This window comes from Cervus elaphus, chromosome 15 (assembly GCF_910594005.1).
Source record: "Cervus elaphus chromosome 15, mCerEla1.1, whole genome shotgun sequence".
NCBI lineage: Eukaryota > Metazoa > Chordata > Mammalia > Artiodactyla > Cervidae > Cervus > Cervus elaphus.
In genome coordinates this window covers 33,356,488-33,376,264 of record NC_057829.1, presented here as the reverse complement: position 1 = coordinate 33,376,264, position 19,777 = coordinate 33,356,488, and the positions used below count along the sequence as shown (strand labels likewise).

The window sequence follows — 19,777 nt, the reverse complement described above, 5'->3', positions numbered from 1 at the left end:
TGGGCATTCTCTACCTCTAGCCCAACCAAGTCACCTAGTGATGACACCCGCCACTGAAATGGGCTGCCGTGGCCAGACCCCTGCCTCCAGCTCCTACTACCCCTGCCAGTTGCAGGTGTCTGCCCACTGGAAGAACCTAAGGCTACCAACACACACTGGCTATCTCCCTGCCTCAGATGGCAGCCATCCATGGCAGACCCTCCTTCCAGGCTACCAAAGCCCTCCCTCTGATCTAGTCCCCAGTCCTCAGCCCACAGTCCTGGTGGGCTATGGGACAGGTGGAGACAGGGACATATTCACAGCCCATCAGTCCTTTGAGGGACTTTTTCATATGTTTTTATTCCTCTTACTTCCTGGTCCATCTGGAGGTCACATTCATCAAGTTCACAATAAAAAGAGGCTGAAGGGAAATGACTGACCTCTCTATTAGTAAAGCAGAGAAGTCCCCCTTTCTACAGTCAGAGGACAGAGTTGACATGAGACAGGGAAGATGTTGGAGAGCTTCCACATTTTTCTGATGCCCGCAGGTGAGTCATATCAACTCTGAATGGATAAAAGAATGAGAGAATGAATGAAAGAATGTCACATGACAGATGCTTAATGAATATCCATTCATTTATTCTTCATAGTGTTGGCTGATGTAACACGTCAGTAGATCCCTGGTCCTGCCAACAGAATTGGACAAGATTGCTGAGAAAAGAACAAGAATCTCCTGTGGATAAATCCTTTTTAGCATTCATTATGCACCAGGCTGTGTAACACACATGGTCTTTATTTGCATTAGTGCTTTTGATCCTCACAACAACCTCACGGGATAGACAATACCTACATTATGAGTACTCCTCTGATTTTTAACTCCTATGAGATATAATTCCTATGATTATTCCTACCTTACAAGTTGAACAAACTGAGGCCTGATGTTTGTTATGAACCAGCTAGCAAATGGCAGAGCCCGGCTATGCATTCAAGGATCTAGTTGATCTCTGAAGTATGTCCAGTTGCAGAATTTGATTGGAATTCAATTCAGTCAGAACCTCTTAGGCCCCTGCTGTATGTTCATGCAGCCTATACTAGGTGAATATGCACATGAGGAATATCGAAATGATGAGTCATGAGCCCTGCCCTAAAGGAGCTTGTGACTCAGCAGAAGAGATGGTGACAATGATGCCACACCCCACACCCACCTGGAGAACACCCTGGGTGATGGCTGTGGAAGCACTTAGCAAATGTAAACACTGATCAAAAATGGATCATCATAGTTACTATGGCTACACACAGGGCACCGAGGGGAGCCACATCCCTTCTGTGGGTGGTGATGAGGCAGAAACCATCGGACTCAGAGGGAGGAAGACCGTCCCCTGCTGCCACTGCCAGCTGGGAGAGCTGGAGATACAGGTTGAGTCAGGAGGACCTGCCACTCCCGGGGACGCGTAGACAACAAAGACAGCTTAGGCAGAGTGATGTGTGCCCTCGAACACCATGATGACTAAAACCCAGAGACGCAGGAGGGATAGAGCACTGCAGCTGTGCCTCCTAAATATAGCCTGACTCCAGCTCCCCATGGAGAGGCAACCAGAGCCATCTTCCAGGGGCGGCTCTAAAAATAAAGCTGCAAACTAGCTTCACACTTCCCTCAGCTGCTTGGGGCCCACGAGTTGGCATCTGCCTCTGAGGGGTTGGCAGAGAGGGTGGAGATGAGGTGGTGGACTGTAGGCGGACTTTGAGGTTCCTAGGACCTTCCTAGGAACACTTGCAACACTGTGGTCCTGTCTAAAGAGCTCAATGAGTGAATGAATCAGTATCACTGACTTTAGTAAGTTCACTAAGCATTTGATTTGTTATTCCCACTTTGCAGATGAAGAAACTGAGGCTTCTCATAGAGAAGACATGACTTGGGCAAGGTCACACTAATAGTAAACAGGAGTCAGGACATCACTGCATCTTCTTCAACTAGATCCACTGATTTTTATAGCTCACAGCCTGTCTTCACCTTCTCTCTTCACCTCCCTTCTCTCTTGATCTCCTTCATCAATTGCACCTGCCCCTCCTTCACTTTCTCATCCCATCCCCACTAGAGCCCCACACCACCCCAGTCTTCCTCAAATGGGCATAGAAGAGATATAGACTGTAAGTTCCATGAGGAAAGAGATCACATCTATTTTATTCTTTACTATCCCCTCAGCCTCTAGAGTAACGCCTGAAGAGAGAAGGCACTCAATATTTGTTGAATAAATAACTCTATTTCCTCTTCTCATATAAGATCCAATCCATTAAAATCCCCCTAGGCTCTGCCTCCAAAACACATCCAGGGGACTTCCCTGGCAGTCTGGTGGTTAGGACTCTGGGCTTCCATTTCAGGGGGCAAGGGGTTGATCCCTCGTCGGGGAACTAAGATCATGCATGTTGCATGATGTGGTCAGAAAGAATAAAAGAAAAAAACATCTTTTTAAACGTTTTTACAAAACATTTTAAATGTTTTTTTAAAAGAAAGATTTTTTAAATGTTCAGAACATTTATTACAATGGCTGAATTAAAAAGGCTGACCACACCAAGTGATAGTAAGGATACTGGGAACTGAATACACTGCTAGTGGGGAGGTAAAATGGCTTGATCACTTTGGAAAACAGTCTGAGAGTTTCAGTTCATATGTTAACATAATCAAAGCATATGTTAACACAAAGACTTGTACACAAATGTTCACAGCAACTTTATCTGTGATAGTCAAAAACTGAAAACCACCCAAATGTTTGTCAGCAGGAGAATGGGTAAACAAAATGCAGTGTATCCACACAATGGAATATTACTCAGCAATAAAAAGGAATGAACGTGCAACAACAACAAAAGGACTGATGTGTGCAACAACATGGCTGCAACTCAAAATAATAAAGCTGACAGCATCATTAATTATTAGAGAAACACAAATCAAATGGATAAAGAAGACATGGTTATATAAATACAATGGACTATTACTCAGCCATAAAAACAAATGAAATATCACCATTTGCAGCAACATGGATAGATCTAGAGATTATCATAGTAAGAGAAGTAACTCAAAGACAAAGATCACATGATATCACTTATATGTGGACTCTAAAAGAATTAATACAAATTAATTTATTTACAAAACAGAAACAGATTCACAGACATAGAAAACAAACAGGCTACCAAAGGAGAAAGAGAGAGGGAGAGGTAAATTAGGAGTACGGGATTAATAGATTGCTGTTTAGTCTCTAAGTTGTGTGACTCTTTGCGACCTCATGGACGGTAGCCCACCAGACTCCTCTGTCCATGGGATTTCCCCAGCAAGAACACCGCAGTGAGTTGCTATTTCCTTTTCCAGCGGATCTTCCCGACCCAGGCATTGAACCTGTCTCCTGCACTGCAGGCAGATTCTTTACCACTGAGCCACCTGGGAAGCCCATGAGATTAACAGATATCCACTACTACATATAAAACAGATGAATAACAAGGGCCTACTGCACAGCACAGGGAACTATATTCAATATCTTATAACAACCTATAATGGAAAAGAATCTGAAAAATTAGGTATATATATATCTGAATCACTTTGCTGTACACCTGAAACTAACACAATGCTGTAAATCAAACATACTTCAATAAAATAATGATAACGATGCTGAGTGAAAGAAGTAGAACAAGAATAAATGAGTACATACTTTTTTTTGTATGATTTCATTTATGCAAAATTCTAGAAAAAGCAAACTAACCTATAGTGACAGAAAGCTCTGAGTTGACTAGGATTTGATGGGTGGTAGACAGAGGATGAGATGGTTGGATAGCACCACCGACTCGACGGGCATGAGTTTGAGTAAACTCTGGGAGTTGGTGATGGACAGGGAGGCCTGGCATGCTGCAATTCACGGGGTCGCAAAGAGTCGGACACGACTGAGCGACTGAACTGAACTGAACTGAGGCAAGGTATGATGAGAATGGGCAAGAAGAGATTACAAAGGACAAAATGTGAGTTTTTCAAATTGTGAATTTGTTCATTATCTTGATTATTGTGATGATTTCATGAATATTTACATACATCATGCTGCAGCCCATGGGGTCGCAAAGAGTCAGACACGGCTGAGTGACTGAACTGAACTGAAGACATGTTAAATTATATCCTGTACATGTGGTTTATTGTATATCAATTACATCTCAATAAAGTTGCTTTATTGGGGGTTGGGTTTTCTTTTTAATATCCAAAATTCAACCATTTTGGATATCAACCTCCACTGCCAACCACTCTGATCCAAAGGCTACAGCTACCTGGATGCCTCTCTCTGTAGGCCCCAGCCCTGCTGAAATTCCTCCTCTTCCAGAATATTCCATTCTCTCAGGAAGATGCCAAGACTCCTGCTCACCCACCCACCCCCAGCCACTCTGCTGACTGACTGATGACAATTCACAGCTGCCCCTCTTCCAGAGACTTGGCTGAGCCACGTGACCTTGCCAGGGAGGTTACAGCTCCATCCCAGGGACACAAACAGTCAATGACTAATTGATATAGGGATACAAAAGTCTAGCCCGCTTGCTCCAAGAGCAGATGATTCCCGCTGCAGAGCCCCACCGCCACGGGTCAGGCTGAAGGCAGACTATTCACAAGCACATCCTTGCTCAGTTTCCTCTCCTTTCCTAGCCTTACTCCCCACCCCACCCCAGGCTGTACTGAAGAGCACCTCCTGAATGAATCACAGAAACCTGAATCCCTTCTCAGGCTCTGGGAAACCAGCTAAAGATAGGTGGTACCAGGGGTGGACCTAGGAAGCAGATCTAAGGATGGGATTCTGGGGTGCATCACTCAGGGCCAGGAGGCAGGTGAGAACTGGGAGTCCAGAGCACGAGGTGGCCGTGGCACTTGCTGAGTTTCACCTGTGGTGACTGGGATGGGACACAGGTAGAGGAGGAAGCACAGACTCATGCAACATATCTGGAGCCTGAATGATGCAGGAGAAAGGATGGAGAAGGAAATGGCAACCCACTCCAGTATTCTTGCCTGGGAAATCCCATGGACAGAGGAGCCTGGCGAGCTACAGTCCAGGGGGCCGCAAGAGTCAGACATGACTTTAGTGACTGAACAACAACAACAAAAAGGAGAAAGGGTAAGCATGCTGTTGCTAAGTCACTTCAGTCGTGTCCGACTCTGTGCGACCCCATAGATGGCAGTCCACCAGGCTCCCCTGTCCCTGGGATTCTCCAGGCAAGAACACTGGAGTGGGTTGCCATTTCCTTCTCCAATGCATGAAAGTGAAAAGTGAAAGTGAATTTGCTCAGTCGTGTCCGACTCTTAGCGACCCCATGGACTGCAGCCTACCAGGCTCCTCCGTCCATGGGATTTTCCAGGCAAGAGTACTGGAGTGGGGTGCCACTGCTTTCTCCGAAGGGTAAGTATAAGGGCCATCAAACTGGTAGCTGCTGCAGAACACTCAACGCTTTGAAGAGAAAATAGCAAGTTTGGGGCAATCAATCATTAATTTAAAGCAATTACGAGAGGCAGACAACTTCTTCAATATCATTTACAGAGTTAGAGACCCCCCACCTCCCACAGTTAGATGACAGACCTGGGGCTAGATCCAAGACACAATCATTAAGAGTAGCATAAAAAAAAAAAAAAAAGAGTAGCATAACTTGGAGAAGGTGGCCTTCTCAGGCCCAGCAGTTCTCATACACCAAGTCAGAGCCCTGAAAGGAAGAAATGGGATCCTGAAATTGGGGGTGGACACATGTAAGTAGATACACTTGAATCCCTTGACTCCCCATCTCCCCTAAACATTGAGTGTACTGAAAAGGCCTACACTCCATGCTTTTTTTTGTAATTGAAGGATGATTGGTTTATAGAACTGTGTGGTTTTCCGTCATACATCAGCAAGAACCAGCCATAGGTACACCCATGTCTCCTCCCTCCCGAGCCTCCCTCCCATCCCCCTCCCCATCCTGCCCTCGGCCTGTCACAGAGCCCCTGTTCAAGCTCCCCGAGTCACACAGCAAATTTCCATTAGCTATCTATCTGACATGTGGTGTTGTAAATTTCCATGTTACTCTCTCTATATATTTCCCCTTCTCCCTCCTCCCAGCCCCCAGTGTCCATAAGTCTATTCTCTATGTCTGTTTCTGCATTGCTGTCCTGAAAATAAATTCATCAGTACCATCTTTTTAGATTCCATACATACGCATCAGTATATGACGCTTATATTTCTCTTTCTGACTCACTTCAGTCTGTATAATAGGCTCTAGGTTCGTCCACCTCATTAGAACTGACTCAAATGTGTTCCTTTTTATGGCTGAGTAGTATTCCAACATGTATATGTACCACAGCTTCTTTATCCATTCATCTGTCAATGGACATCTAGGTTGCTTCCATGTTCTAGCTATTGTAAACGGTGCTGCAATGAACACTGGGGTACATGTGTCTTTTTCAATTTTGGCTTCCTCAGGGTATATGGCTAAGAGTGGGATTGCTGGGTCATATGGTGGTTTTATTCCCAGCTTCTTAAGGAATCTCCATACCATCTTCCATAGTGGCTGTATCAGTTTACATTCCCACCAGCAATGCAAGAGTGTTCCCTTTTCTCCACACCCTTTCCAGCATTTTCTGTTTGTAGACTTTTCGATGATAGCTATCCCGACTGGTGTGAGGTGGTATCTCATTTTAGTTTTGATTTGCATTTCTCTAATAATGAGTGATGTTGAGCCCCTTTTCACATGCTTGTTAGCCATCTGTATGTCTTCTTTGGAGAAATGTCTTTTTAGGTCTTTTTCCCACTTTTTGATTGTACATCCCCCTGTCCCCCACTTTAAGTCTTTACAGACTCAGATGAGGTTGGTGGCTTAGAGGACAATGCTAAACCTCCTCAGGATGCGCCCCCACCTCCTTTCCTGGCCACCAGAGCCACAGATAGAACCAAACTGCAGCATAGCTCACTGGGCAAGTGCTCAGCCTGCTCAGAGAAAGAGAGAGATTAAATACCAAAGCAGCTATAAGACCCAGCTAAAATGAACCAGCGCAAACCTGAAGAGTGTATCTGGAAGTGGATGCTGAAGGAGGACAGCAGAATATAAAGCTGGATTTAAAAGTTTATTGACATGGAGGCACTCCTAGATCACAGGATTTAACTCCCTGGCAAAGAAATGTAGAGGGCGGTTTGACACGCTGCTCTCGGTATGGCTCTCAGAAGCTGCTGTCACAGGCTGTAGGGAAAGGATCCAAAGACTCAAGTGAGATACTATTCGACCAGCAATGGAAGACGCATGGCCCTTAAAGCCTAAACCGTGTGCTCTCTGGCCTTTATAGCAAAAATGTGCTGATTTCTGTTGCATTGAGATGGTTAACAATAACATAAGGTTCCCAATAGCTAAGGGTACTAATATAGAAATGAATGAGATGAACAGATGAGTCCAACGCCAAGATTAGATACTCCAGTGGAGGTTTATAGTTCTTTGCTCAGTTTCTAGACTTGAGCCAGTTCTTAGACCCAGAACCCATTAACTAATTCCCATAAGACAGATCTTGCAACTTTATAGTAAATAACACATGGAAGTCATTCACCACTGGAACTATTATCATTTATTCAAGGGAAAGGAGAATTGCAATGGAGAAATGGAATATCTAGACTCTTTAAAGGATATTAGATACAGGATCTGAGCTACTATGGATACTTTGAGACCCAAAGACCTGCCATGATTCCTTCATTATAGTAGAAGCATATGGCGGTCAAATAAAATATGGAATCATGGCCCAGGATTGGTGGTCATTTCTCAGTTCCCAAGTATATAATTGGAATATATCTACTTAGCAATGGCTCCTTGACAAGTAGAGTAAAATCTCTTTTAGTACAAAGGACCAAGTGGAAGTTTCTAAAGCTGTCCCCATCCCTGGACCAAAGTGGTAAATCAAAAACATTACCACTTCCCACAGGAATGGCAGAGATTAGTATCATCCACAAAGACTTTAAAAGTGCAGAGGAGATGGTCCCTATCATATTTCCCATTTAATACACTAGTCTGGCCTCTGCCATGGCAGATTACAGTGAACTACTCCAAACTTAACCAAATAGTAGCCCCATGTGCAGCTTCTCAGCTTGATATGTTATCTTAACTAGAGTGAATTAGTATAGTTGCAGGTAAATGACAGACAGCTTTTGATCTGATAAATGCTTTCTTTCCCATAACCAGCAGAAAGGAGTATCCAGAACAGTTCATATTTACAAGGGATGAACAGCAGTATTCATCCACAGTTCTCTTTTCATACTCTCACAGGACTCTGTTCATTCTCCTTCATTCTGTCATCATATATCCAAGGGGGCCTGAAACATCTAGATATTCCACAGAACATCACTTGTTCACTATACTTATGACATCATGTCATCAATGTCATCAAACCTTTATGAGTAAGTAAGCAGTAACAAGAGTATTTGGTCATGGAACACCAAGTAACCATGAGACCAAAACAACCCATTGTGATTTGGGAATGTCAGCAATCCATCAGAAACTGGACATGGTACATCCAGGATCATGTTCAAACAGGTCCAAGGATAGAAGTAACTGAACAAACAGGGGTCCCATACTCCATGTCACCAAACATGTTTGCATCAATGTCTCTCCCTCAACTCACACCTATAGTCCTATGAGAGGTTCCCCACGACCAAGTGACAGAGGAAGAAGGAGCCCAAGTTTGGTTCACAGATGTTGGTACAAATAGAAAATGGACACTGTTGCACCACAGCCCCTCTCAGGGGACCCTCACAGACAATAGTGAGAAGCGGTCCTTCTAGTGCAAAAGCTTCAGGCAAGGCATCTGGTCATCCACTTTGTGTGAAGAAAGAAGTGGCCTAAAGTTAGGACATATGTAGATTGATGGGCAATAGTGAACAACAGGGCTTGTTAGCCAGGAGTCTGGAAGGAATGAGATTGAAGTTCAGGGACAAGGAAGGCTGGTGTAGAGGCAGGGGAATGGGCTCATGGGAGTGAACACAAGTGTGAAGATCCCTGTGTCATATGTTAACATACACTAGGGATCACCTTCTGCGAAAGACTAAACAGGATGACTTAGCCAGGCAACATTAGCTAGTCTCAGCTCTCCTTCACCAGTAGTGTGCACAATGAGCTCATAAACAAAGTAACCACAGTGGCAAGGACTGAGTTAGGTACAAGCCCAACAGCATGGGCTTCTTGTTAGCCAGGCTGATCAAGGTTCTATCATTGCTTCCTGGATTACTAGATCAGCAGGCACAGAAAGAGTTTCTATACTGTCAGGGACCACTGGCCCTGGTCATCATAAAGGTGTGCAGCTTGCGTCCATATAATGGGAACATAGAGAAATGTGTTTGGAACTCATGTGATTCACTGGAGTGTGTCTGGTACTCCCATACCTAGTATTGTGTATAAGTAGCAGGTGCACCAACCACATCCTGAGAATGGCATAGTAACCAGGTACTCAGACTCCTTTAGAGATGAGTGCCTGGGCCACCCCACCTGGCAAGCCACCCAGACCAGCGAAAGTGCTAGCCAAGGATAAGAAGAATAGAAAGCAAATAGGAGAGGAGGAAGATAATGATGATCAACTGTGGTCTTGAGATTGTGGCAATAGGAACTGTAGCAGGTCCCACTAATCCTCCTCTTAAAAGTTTCCCCTGGAATTATGACCATGGATTTCTCGAGAGGCTGGCACCAGGTGGAATGAACCGAACGTGAGAGTCAAGAGGATCTCAGTGGTGCAAGCAGTGGGCTGTGGTAGACAAAGTCAGTGCCCGGCACAGACACTCTTACCTGGCCAGGACACCCATCTCCCAACTGCTGTGAATGTTGGCTGCTAACAGTCACAGCTGCCTCCCTTCTCCAGAGAACTGTCCTTGGTTGACAGGAGCTGCTTCGCCCAGAGATCACACAACCCCAGCATTGGTTCATAGCCAATGCCTGATTGAACTGGAAGTATAAAATGTTGCTCCTCTTGCCTGAATGGGGAACACTTTACAGTGTGGTTTACAATTCAGGACCCAGTCACCTCCTTGTGGATCAGATTGAGGCAAGATCTGACCTCAGCTTTTTCTCTTTCTCTATCCTGCTTTACTCCCTCCATTAAACGTATTTCCTAAGAACATTCCCTAATAAATCATGTGCACTTGAACCCCTTCTTCAGGCTCTGCATCTAGGAAACAAGACTAAGACTTTCTTTTGTCTGTCTTATGTATCACTAAAGCCTCGTCACCAAGTACCATGATGCCTAGCAAAAAATAAATGCATGCATGAATGAATGGAAGAGGGCAGCTCAGAAGTCAAGTGCTTGGTCAAGATCACCCACATCTTAAGCAGCCAAGTCTTGACGTTGATTTGAACTTGAACTTGATCTTTAGAGACCAAACTCTGACACAGCAGTGCCTGAATGAATGAACGGCAGAAAGATTTCATGCCTAAACAAAGGTTGTCTCTAGAAAGAACCATTCTAGGTTCCTATGGCTGACCCACTAAAGAAATGACTCAAAGTTTTGAAAGCTTTAGGGGGACAAAAACCAAAATTTTTCAACCCCTGCCATGTGCTGGGCACTTTACATGCATTAAATCATTTCACCTTAATAATAACTATTTTAGGGACTTCCCTGGCAGTCCAGTGGTTAGGACTCCATGCTTCCACTGCAAGGGGCACAGGTTGGATTTCTGGTCAAGGAACTAAGATCCTACAAGCCAGGCAGTGCAGCTAATAATCATTATTTTAGATAGATTTTATTAACATTCCCATCTTATAAATGTTCAAGGGATTGCCAATAAAGCAGAGATCTCAAATTCAAGTGCCTACAAGGACCAGAAAGGTATGAAATAAGCAAAGGGGCCCCAAAGACCTGTCATTGCTCTGATCACCAGGACTGCACCAAGAGGTCTTCTTCCCTTTGCCAGGCAGGACCTCCTCCTCCCCACAGTTTTTATGTCCACAAGCCTGAAGACATCGACAAAGCTCTGGGGAGGAGGGAAGGTTATCTCACAGTTTTCAGGACCTGGTTTGCTTTCTCCAGCGATAGGGGGCAGAGCATTATAGGCCAAGGAAGGAAACATTCCTAACCCCTGACACCCATCACCATTCCTCACACATTTCAGACATCTGCATGCTCTGATCACTTCCACACCTCAGCTTGGAAAGGTGTTACCACCAGTCTGACAGGTGCAGAAGCCAAAGCTTAGAAAAATTCAATGGCTTGCCCAAAGTAACCCTGCAGTGTTGCTAGGGCCAGACTTGCGTTTCCTGAGATTTCATCTACTGCTCTTTTCACAAAGCCATATCATGTGTACCTGGGAGCCACAGAGGGTTCTGCAGGCCCTCCTGCCTTCACCCGGGGTCCTCTGGGAACCCCTCTAAACACACCACTAGATGTGCTGGCTTCCACTGCGGCCCTGCTATCTGCCCCCAGTCCCCAGCCTGTACTGAGAGGTTTATTTGCTTACTGAAACCTTGGGCACTGAAATGGCCAAGGAGGACTCTGTAATCACGGGCTGCTGCTGTTGCTAAGAAACAGGTCCTTTAAATTCAATTTACAAAAAAGATAGAGCGAGCGAGCAAGTGAGTGAGAGCAAGGAAGGGATGCTTGAACATCTGGTTCTCCTCCCTGGCTGTCTCCGGTGACTGTGAAAATGAGATAAGTACATTCCAAGATGGATGCTGGCCCTCTCCAAGCTATTTTCTGACTTTCCTCCAAGCTGATATTTCTGGTCAGCCTTGGGTTTGACAGGTTGTGGAGAAGGGTGGGGGGAGTGTTCTTGCGGGAAGCCTGGTGGGTTTAAGAATTCCGGGCACCTTGTCTCCTCCGGGAATGACTCAGATGCCCCTGAGCCACTGAACTAACCTGGTTCTTATGTCTAGGGCTCTCCACCCCCACTCCCACTGTCAGAATAATCATTCCATGTATTTACATAATCCTCTTCAGCTCACTCTGGATTTCACACATGTTACATTAGCTCTTATGGAGGAAATGTTATTCTCTGCATATCACAGATGAGGAGGAAATGACGGCAGTCAGAAAATGCACCTGGACCAGGAGTGGAGGGGCCGTGAGTCCTAAGCCCAGCTCTGCCAAGAACAGGCTCAGCTACTCACTCCCCTCTTGGGGCCTCAGATAACTCGGCCTTAAGCTGTGAGGTAGGGTTAGATCATGGTTTCCCCCAGTGTGTGCTGCAAAGCAACATTCCATGGGCGGTTACTGAGTACCAGGTTAAAAAGTAATCCTCTGGTCAAACAAGTCTGGGAAAGACTGTGGTTAAGTTAGTTAGGTCTCACTACAAGATTACTCAGAGACTTGAATGCTTTAATATGCTGTAGAAGTCTCCAAGAGCAACTATCTTAGCTTGGGTTTCCCCAGAAGCAGGCTGTGATACAAGAATTTGAGTGCCAGCAAATCTGGGAGGTGATGTCAGGGAACCCTGGTAGGGAAATAAAGAAATGAGATAGGGGGACTTCCCTGGTTGTCCAGTGGTTAAGAATCTGCCTTGCAGTGTAGGGGACCTGGGTCGACCCCCGGTGGGGGAACTAAGATCCCAACATGACTCTAAGCAACTAAACTCACGCAGAAACTACTGAGCCCATGGGCTATGTAGCGTACATGCCACAACTAAGACCTGGTGCAGCCAAATAAATAAATATTATTTTTAAAAAAGAAGTGAGATAGGAAAAGGAAGGCAGTCATGAAGGAGGAGTTACCAAGTAAGTTATCTCTGTGGGCAGCAGGAGCTTCATCCACTGGGGATCTTTGGGACATGGTGGGGGATACGTGCCTCAGAGTTATCCCATCAGGAGTGAGGGAGCTGGGGGTATTTATACCCCAGCTGTGGCCAGTCACTGAGCTGGGCTAGGGAGCGGTGTCATTAATTGTCATTAAAGGTCCAGTACTTCTTGTTTCCCAGGCGCAAGAAGAAAGACTTCAGAGGGGCTGCTCGTCCAGATGCTGATAGCTGGAAGTCCAGCCCAGTGCACTGGCTTGGCAAACGTGGGCGTACACTGGCAACTGTGGTACCCCAATAATATCTACTATATGGAAGAAAGCTGCAGTTTTCAAAGCTGATTCAGTCAAAACACTCTGAGGAAAACAGCTCCAGGGCCTCATGTTCCATGGAAGAGTCCATGGAAATATCAAGCCAGTCCCTCTCCAAGGGATGATGGGTGGCTCCACAAGTCTGAGGCAATAACCTTATAAGGACCGAAGAATCACATTTGCTCATCATCAGTTCAGTCACTCAGTCATGTCTGAGTGGACTGCAGCACACCAGGCTTCCCTGTCCATCACCAACTCCCGGAGCATGCTCAAATTCATATCCATTGAGTCAGTGATACCATCAAACCATCTCATCCTGTCGTTCCCTTCTCTTCCTGTTTTCATTCTTGCCCAGGATCAGGGTATTTTCCAATGAGTCAGTTCTTCTCATTAGGTGGCCAAAGTGTTGGAGCTTCAGCTTCAGCATCAGTCCTTCCAATGAATATTCAGGACTGATTTCCTTTAGGATTGACGGGTTTAATCTCCTTGCAGTCCAAGGGACTCTCAAGAGTCTTCTCCAATACCACATTTCAAAAGCATCAATTCTTTGGTGATCAGCTTTCTTACTAGAGAATTCCCTGATAGCTCAGTTGGTAAAGAATCTGCCTGCAGTGCAGGAGACCTAAGTTCAATCCCTGGATCGGGAAGATCCCCTGGGGAAGGAAATGGCAACCCACTCCAGTATTCTTGCTTGGAAAATCCCCATGGACAGAGGAGCCTGACAGGCTGCCGTCCATGGGGTCACAAGAGTTGGACACGACTTAGCAACTAAATGACAGCTTTCTTTATGGTCCAACTCTCACATCCACACATGGCCACTGGAAAAACCATACCCTTGACTAGATGGACCTTTTGCAGCAAAGTAATGTCTCTGCTTTTTAATATGCTGTCTAGGTTTGTCATAACTTTTCTTCCAAGGAGTAAGCGTCTTAATTTCATGGCTGCAGTCACCATCTGCATTGATTTTGGAGCCCAAGAAAATAAAGTCTGCCACTTTCCATTGTTTCCTCATCTATTTGCCATGACGTGATAGGACCAGATGCCACGATCTTCGTTTTATAAATGTTGAGTTTTAAGCCACCTATTTCACTCTCATCTTTCACCTTCATCAAGAGGCTCTTTAGTTCCTCTTCACTTTCTGCCTTAAGGGTGGTGTCATCTGCATATCTGAGGTTATTGATATTTCTCCTGGCAATCTTGATTCCAGCTGGTGCTTCATCCAGCCCAGCATTTCACATGATGTACTCTGCATGTAAGTAAAATAAGCAGGGTGACAATACATAGCTTTGATGTACTCCTTTCCCAATTTCAACTGCTTCATTGTTCCATGTCCAGTTCTAACTGTTGCTTCTTGACCTGCATACAGGTTTCACAGGAAGCAGGTAAGGTGGTCTGGTATTCCCATCTCTTGAAGAATTTTCCACAGTTTGTTGTGAGCCAAACAGTCAAAGGCTTTAACATAGTCAATGAAGCAGAAGAATATGTTTTTCTGGATTTCTTCTGCTTTTTCTATGATCCAACGGATGTTGGCAATTTGATCACATTTGCTCACCACCTCCCCAAAGCTGGACAGATGAATCCTCACAGACATGCAATAAGTTTGCCTTTGATCTCCCCCCAGTTCATCCTTCAGCACATTCAACCACATTTCTAAGATGCTGCCTTCTGACCTAGGTTCTAGTCTAGACCATCCCAGTCTGACCACACCCCCATACAGCAAGCTCCTGCCTCTATGTATATGCAGGATTATCATCTCTCTACCCCCAGGAGTCACCATCCCCTTCTCAGTTCCTTAGGTTGGCTGGAAACAAGGAAACTATTTCAAACTGCTTCCTCTACTCATCCCTCTCCCCACACTGGTCAGCAGGACCTGCAGCCTGATTTTTGAAAGCCAAATAATAATACTAATTCCAAGAGAATTAGTAGCAGGGGGTAGCAGGGTGGTTTACAGCATAAGCGCCTGGAATCAAATTATACCTCTACTACTTACTACCTGTGTGACCTTGAGGAAGTTACTTAACATCTCTGTGCCTCAGGTTTCTCTAAAAGGGATGATAACAATGCTTCCCATGTAGAATTGTTCTCACAATGTGTTACTTACTATTAGAATGTAGTACCCAGTGCCTGGGGACAGTAGGTACTCAGGAATGATATCATTAAGACAACCATATGATAGCAGCTAAAATGGCAACCCACTCCAGTATTCTTGCCTGGAAAATCCCAAGGACAGAGGAGCCTGGCACACTACAGTCCATGGGGTTGCAAAAGAATCTGACACGACTTAGTGATTAAACAACAACAATTTTTTTGAGCTCTTATCCCATGCCAGACACCATGGTAAACATTTTATATATATTAAATCATATAATCCCAACTATCTACCTATCAAGCTATGCTATTACCCACATTTTACTGATGTGGAAACAAGGTTCAGAGTAGCTATGCCACTGGTCCAAAGTCACAACATGGGTAAGCAACCAAGAAAAATCTTTTATGTCTCCAGGAATGGTTGCCCAATGGTGGAAACCTGGGAAGTGTGAAACAAGGTTTGGTGTGGCTCAAAGGCTACTGAGGGTGCCTTTTAGGTGATCAGGCCAAGGCCAGTTCTTTCTTTTCCCTCATCCCAGAAACCTACAGAAAATACACAGTTTTCCTTGGGCCCCAAGATCTGATACTTGGAAGTCGAAACTCCACCTCTGTCTTCTCTGCCTGCCAGAGCTTGTCCTGAGCCATAAGGCCCTCTTCTTGCAGAAAGCCTTTTAGGATCCTTCCCACACCCAAATGCAAAGAGGTTTCCCTCCTGCTCCATTAGAGTTCTACCTCAATTACACTCTTTTGGTATATAAACCTCCTGACATCTTCTTTGTGTAGGTCTCTTAGCACACTGGATCTCATGAGCAGGTGTGGCTACCCCACAAAGGCAGAGGCATTGCCTTCAACCCTAGGCTACAAGACCTAACCCAAGTGGTATCTGTCACAGCTACGCAGTAGAGTCAAGGGGCCTAACACTGAGATGGACCGGAGAAGTCATCTCTCCCTGAATTTTACAGCAAGGGGCACCAACCTGCTTCATTCACCCAGTCAGGCAGTGGAGGAACCAGGCTCAAACCCAGGACTCTTGACTTCCAGGCCAGAGCTCTCACACTGAGGACCTGGAGGACTGTCTCCAGGATGATTCAGGATATTGAATTAACAGGCAACATATACAAGAAGGGACTTATACACACGCATTTCCCCACCACCACCAACCTCAGGATACTGAGTTCCCTGCTCATCTCCCTGGCCTGCTCACTCCTCTTCTCCTTCTTGTGATTTCTCTGCAATTACAGTCCAGTGTCTGTGGGTTTGCATCTCATCGATGAGACTGAAATGCCAGCCATTAGTCTCCATTCTTCACACTGTTAAATGAGAGGGCCAAGATTAATGAAGCATCTTCTCTCAATCAAGAAGCCATTTCAGGCTGTGCTTTTTAAGCCCAGTGAGTTGTGCAGATGAATTAATACTGCCTGACCTTTTTATTTTCCACTGGAGGATTGGCGGTGCTCCCCCTGTCCCCACACTGTTTGAGGAGCAAGCCTGCTCCCAGCCATTTGGTTTAGCAGCCAGGAGAGTGAGCCCAGAGGGAGAGTGTCGCCTCACAGCACTGGGGGCAGATCATTCCCAGGAGTAGCTGGGTGAGGGGAAGTATGTCGATGTAGCTTGGAGAGGCTCCTCCTACTCAATACACCCACACCTAACAAAACACAAAAGCAGGCAGAGGACCTGACAGGAAAGTGTTGCCAAGCCAAGTCCTTGATGTGCAGTGGGGGTCCCAGAGCCAAGACTGGAGCTAAGCCAGGGTAACATTCAAAACAGCTAACAAGAAAGTGTGCCATGAGCACCGACACCCCGGGCAGACGCCTGCCACGAACTGCCATAAGGCCAGCCAGGCACATCCCAGGGGCTATCAGCTGTGGACAGAGCATTTGTTCTCCCAAGAAATGAAGAAGTTTGGGGTGTTGATCCAGAGAGAGAGAAAAAGTAGGCAGAGAGGGAAGAGGATCAAGAAACACAATGGAAGAGTTGAACTCAAGTCATGGGAAAAATCAAGGGACATTATCTAAAAGCAACATTTAATCTTAAATCTTAAGTTGCTTGTGTTTTTGCGAGAGAAATTACTCCCCCTTAGAGAAAGACTCTATACACAAATGTCTGTCTATGTCTGTGTGTGATATAGCAGGGGTGGGAGGGTTGTGGGGGGAAGGGGCTGAATTATACATCTGAATCCCCACATTTCTGGACAGGAAGGCATTCTAGAGTAGGGGGCAGATGAGCTGGAACTTTCAGAATGAGTAGGAACTTTCCAATGTGAAGATCTCTCTCCCCTATGCTTCAGAAGCGAATCTCTTCCTGTTTCTACTAAAGAATTAGCAAAGCTTTGTCAGTATCTGTACAGATCTCTTCCAAGGATGTGAGTTCCTTGTTGGAGGGGTCCTGCTTCTTTCATCTCTGCATCCTCAGTACCCAGCATATGTTTGGCCCAGAATCACTGGCCCAACTTTCCCACTAGGCTATAAATGTGTTCAATCAAGAGCGTGTCAGAAGGTGGAAGAGAGGCTGATAATAATCATGGCGAGGGAGAGCTCATATGCAAGATGACGTTGATGAAGGCTATGCTTAAGACAAAGCACTGGAAGAAAAAACTGTGGATATTGGGCGGATGAGTAACAATTTCTGGCTCATCATCTCTTATTTCCTGAGTGAAACTTGTAAATACTCTGTTTTTGTGTCCACTGAATGGACCAGTGTCACCACACATGCAATTACACACACCCACAGACACACACACACACACCCCGATAACAATAATGATGATGGTGATGTGAGTAGATTGGTGTTCAGAATCGTGTGTGTTCTCAGTGGTACACATTTCAAAAGGAAGCCAGTGCTTGCATTTCTGTTTATTCCTTCAGCCAACTGAGCACCTCCTACGTGCCAGCAGCTTCGCTAGGTATCAGGATTAAATACAGTCCCTCGACCTCAAGAAAAGAAAGCAGCCACTTTAGACAGGAATCACATGAGATTTTTCTTAGTTTATGATATGTCATAGGAGCACAGGGAAAGGAAGGAGGAAGTGTCAGCTAGCTGAACCCGGAAAGACAGATGGGATTTAGGCAGGAAAAGGAGCAAGAAGGGCATCCTGGGGAGAGAGGTAGCGTGAGTGATAGTCTTATTTTCTTCGTTCATATTTGGTACTGCTTTCATAGCATGTTAATACATATTCTTTTTCTGCTTAAAAATTAAAAGCAGGGCTTCCTTGAGGGCTCATTGGTAAAGAATCCACCTGCCAATGCAGGAGATATGGATTCGGTCCCTGATCCGGGAAGATCCCACATGCCATGGGGCAACTCAGCCCATGAGCCACAACTATTGAGCCTGTGCTCTAGAGCCTGCGAGACGCAACTACTGAAGCCCATGTGCTCCAGAGCCCGTGCTTCACAACAAAAGAAGCCACCACTGAGAAGCCCACACTCCACAACTACAGAGTGACCCCCACTCACCAAAACCAGAGAAAAGCCCACACAGCAAGGAAGACCCAGCACAGCCAAAGAGAAAGAAAGAAAGAAAATTACTTAAGAAGAAAATGGCATTTAAAGCCTGGAGCAAGATATCAACATTGTAGCAACAGATGAGCTACAAAAAGAAGGTGCCCTGGGAAGAAGGCTATGCTTACCACCTGCAGTGCCCTGTTAAGGAGTCTGGACTTTATTCAGCATGACTCCATGGAGGGTTTCTAAGCCTGGTGATGAGGGAACAGGAGAGCCAGAGGCACACAGCTGGCCATTTCCTTGAGGCTGCAAAGACGTGTTTCCAAGGCAAGCTCCACTGGAAGGTCCACCCATCATCCCCAGGGCTCCCATGAGCACCGCCCTCCTGTGCAGACATTAGCACTTGGGCTGTGTGAGGGCCAGGAAATACTTCACTCACATGAAATCATCTTTCTCCCATATTGTTTCTCTTTTCCAAAAAGAAAAGAAAAGCTGGTCTCTACCCATGGTTGTGTGCTCAGGTGTGGCCATCCTAGTGAGATCAGTGCGTGGGGTGGTCTCCATGGAGAGGCCATGTTGCTTTGCAGGGTGGAGGAGCAGAGCCATCCCAACACCTGTCTGAGCCTGCACCTGGGCAAGCTCTGCATTTTCCAACAGGACCAGGTAGTACACATCGTTGAGAATGAGTGGGTCCACCCAGGAAAACTTGCATTAAAGACAAAGTTAGAAAACCAGCCAGCAGGAGGCAAAACCCATTCATAACCTGAACGAAACCCAGCCACTCGCCATGGCCTTAAGGCTCACTCACAACTGAAACACCCAATCTAAATGTCTGCCTTATTTGGTGCTGCTTTTTATAGCTTATCAATAAATATTTTCTGTTTAAAAGAGATGTTTTGACTTCCTTGCAGGAACATGTACTCTCCTTATACAAAAAAAAGAGAGAAAACTAAAGCTTAAAGATCAAATTTTTTAGCAAACTGATAGAAATCCAAAAGGGAAATATATTCTAAAATATGCAAAAACAAGGCTACACACACACACATATTCACCAAAAAAACCTCACAGCAGCACATAAGCAACCCCCCAGCTCATTCTCCAGAGCTCCAGAAAACCTCCTTGCCCTTGGCAGTCAGGCCATGGAAGGCCCCCCCAAATCCCCCACCATCTGGCATTTTTGTCTGCAAAGCACAGGCCTTTCTACCCTGGGCTGCCTGCCCACCCTGCGGA

The 19,777-nt window shown here is 45.5% G+C and overlaps 1 long non-coding RNA gene across 3 annotated transcripts in view; it reads right to left on the bottom strand.

The window, feature by feature from the left end:
• The window catches only part of LOC122709357, a 172,957-nt gene that overhangs the window by 106,282 nt on the left and 46,898 nt on the right, over positions 1-19,777 (bottom strand). For 2 of the 3 annotated variants that reach the window (XR_006345489.1, XR_006345491.1), the window contains exon 3: positions 16,269-16,417. This is a non-coding gene — a long non-coding RNA (uncharacterized LOC122709357). Of the gene's footprint in view, positions 1-7,045; positions 7,198-16,268; positions 16,418-19,777 lie in introns of those variants that run through there. The other variant, XR_006345490.1, reaches the window with a different exon arrangement.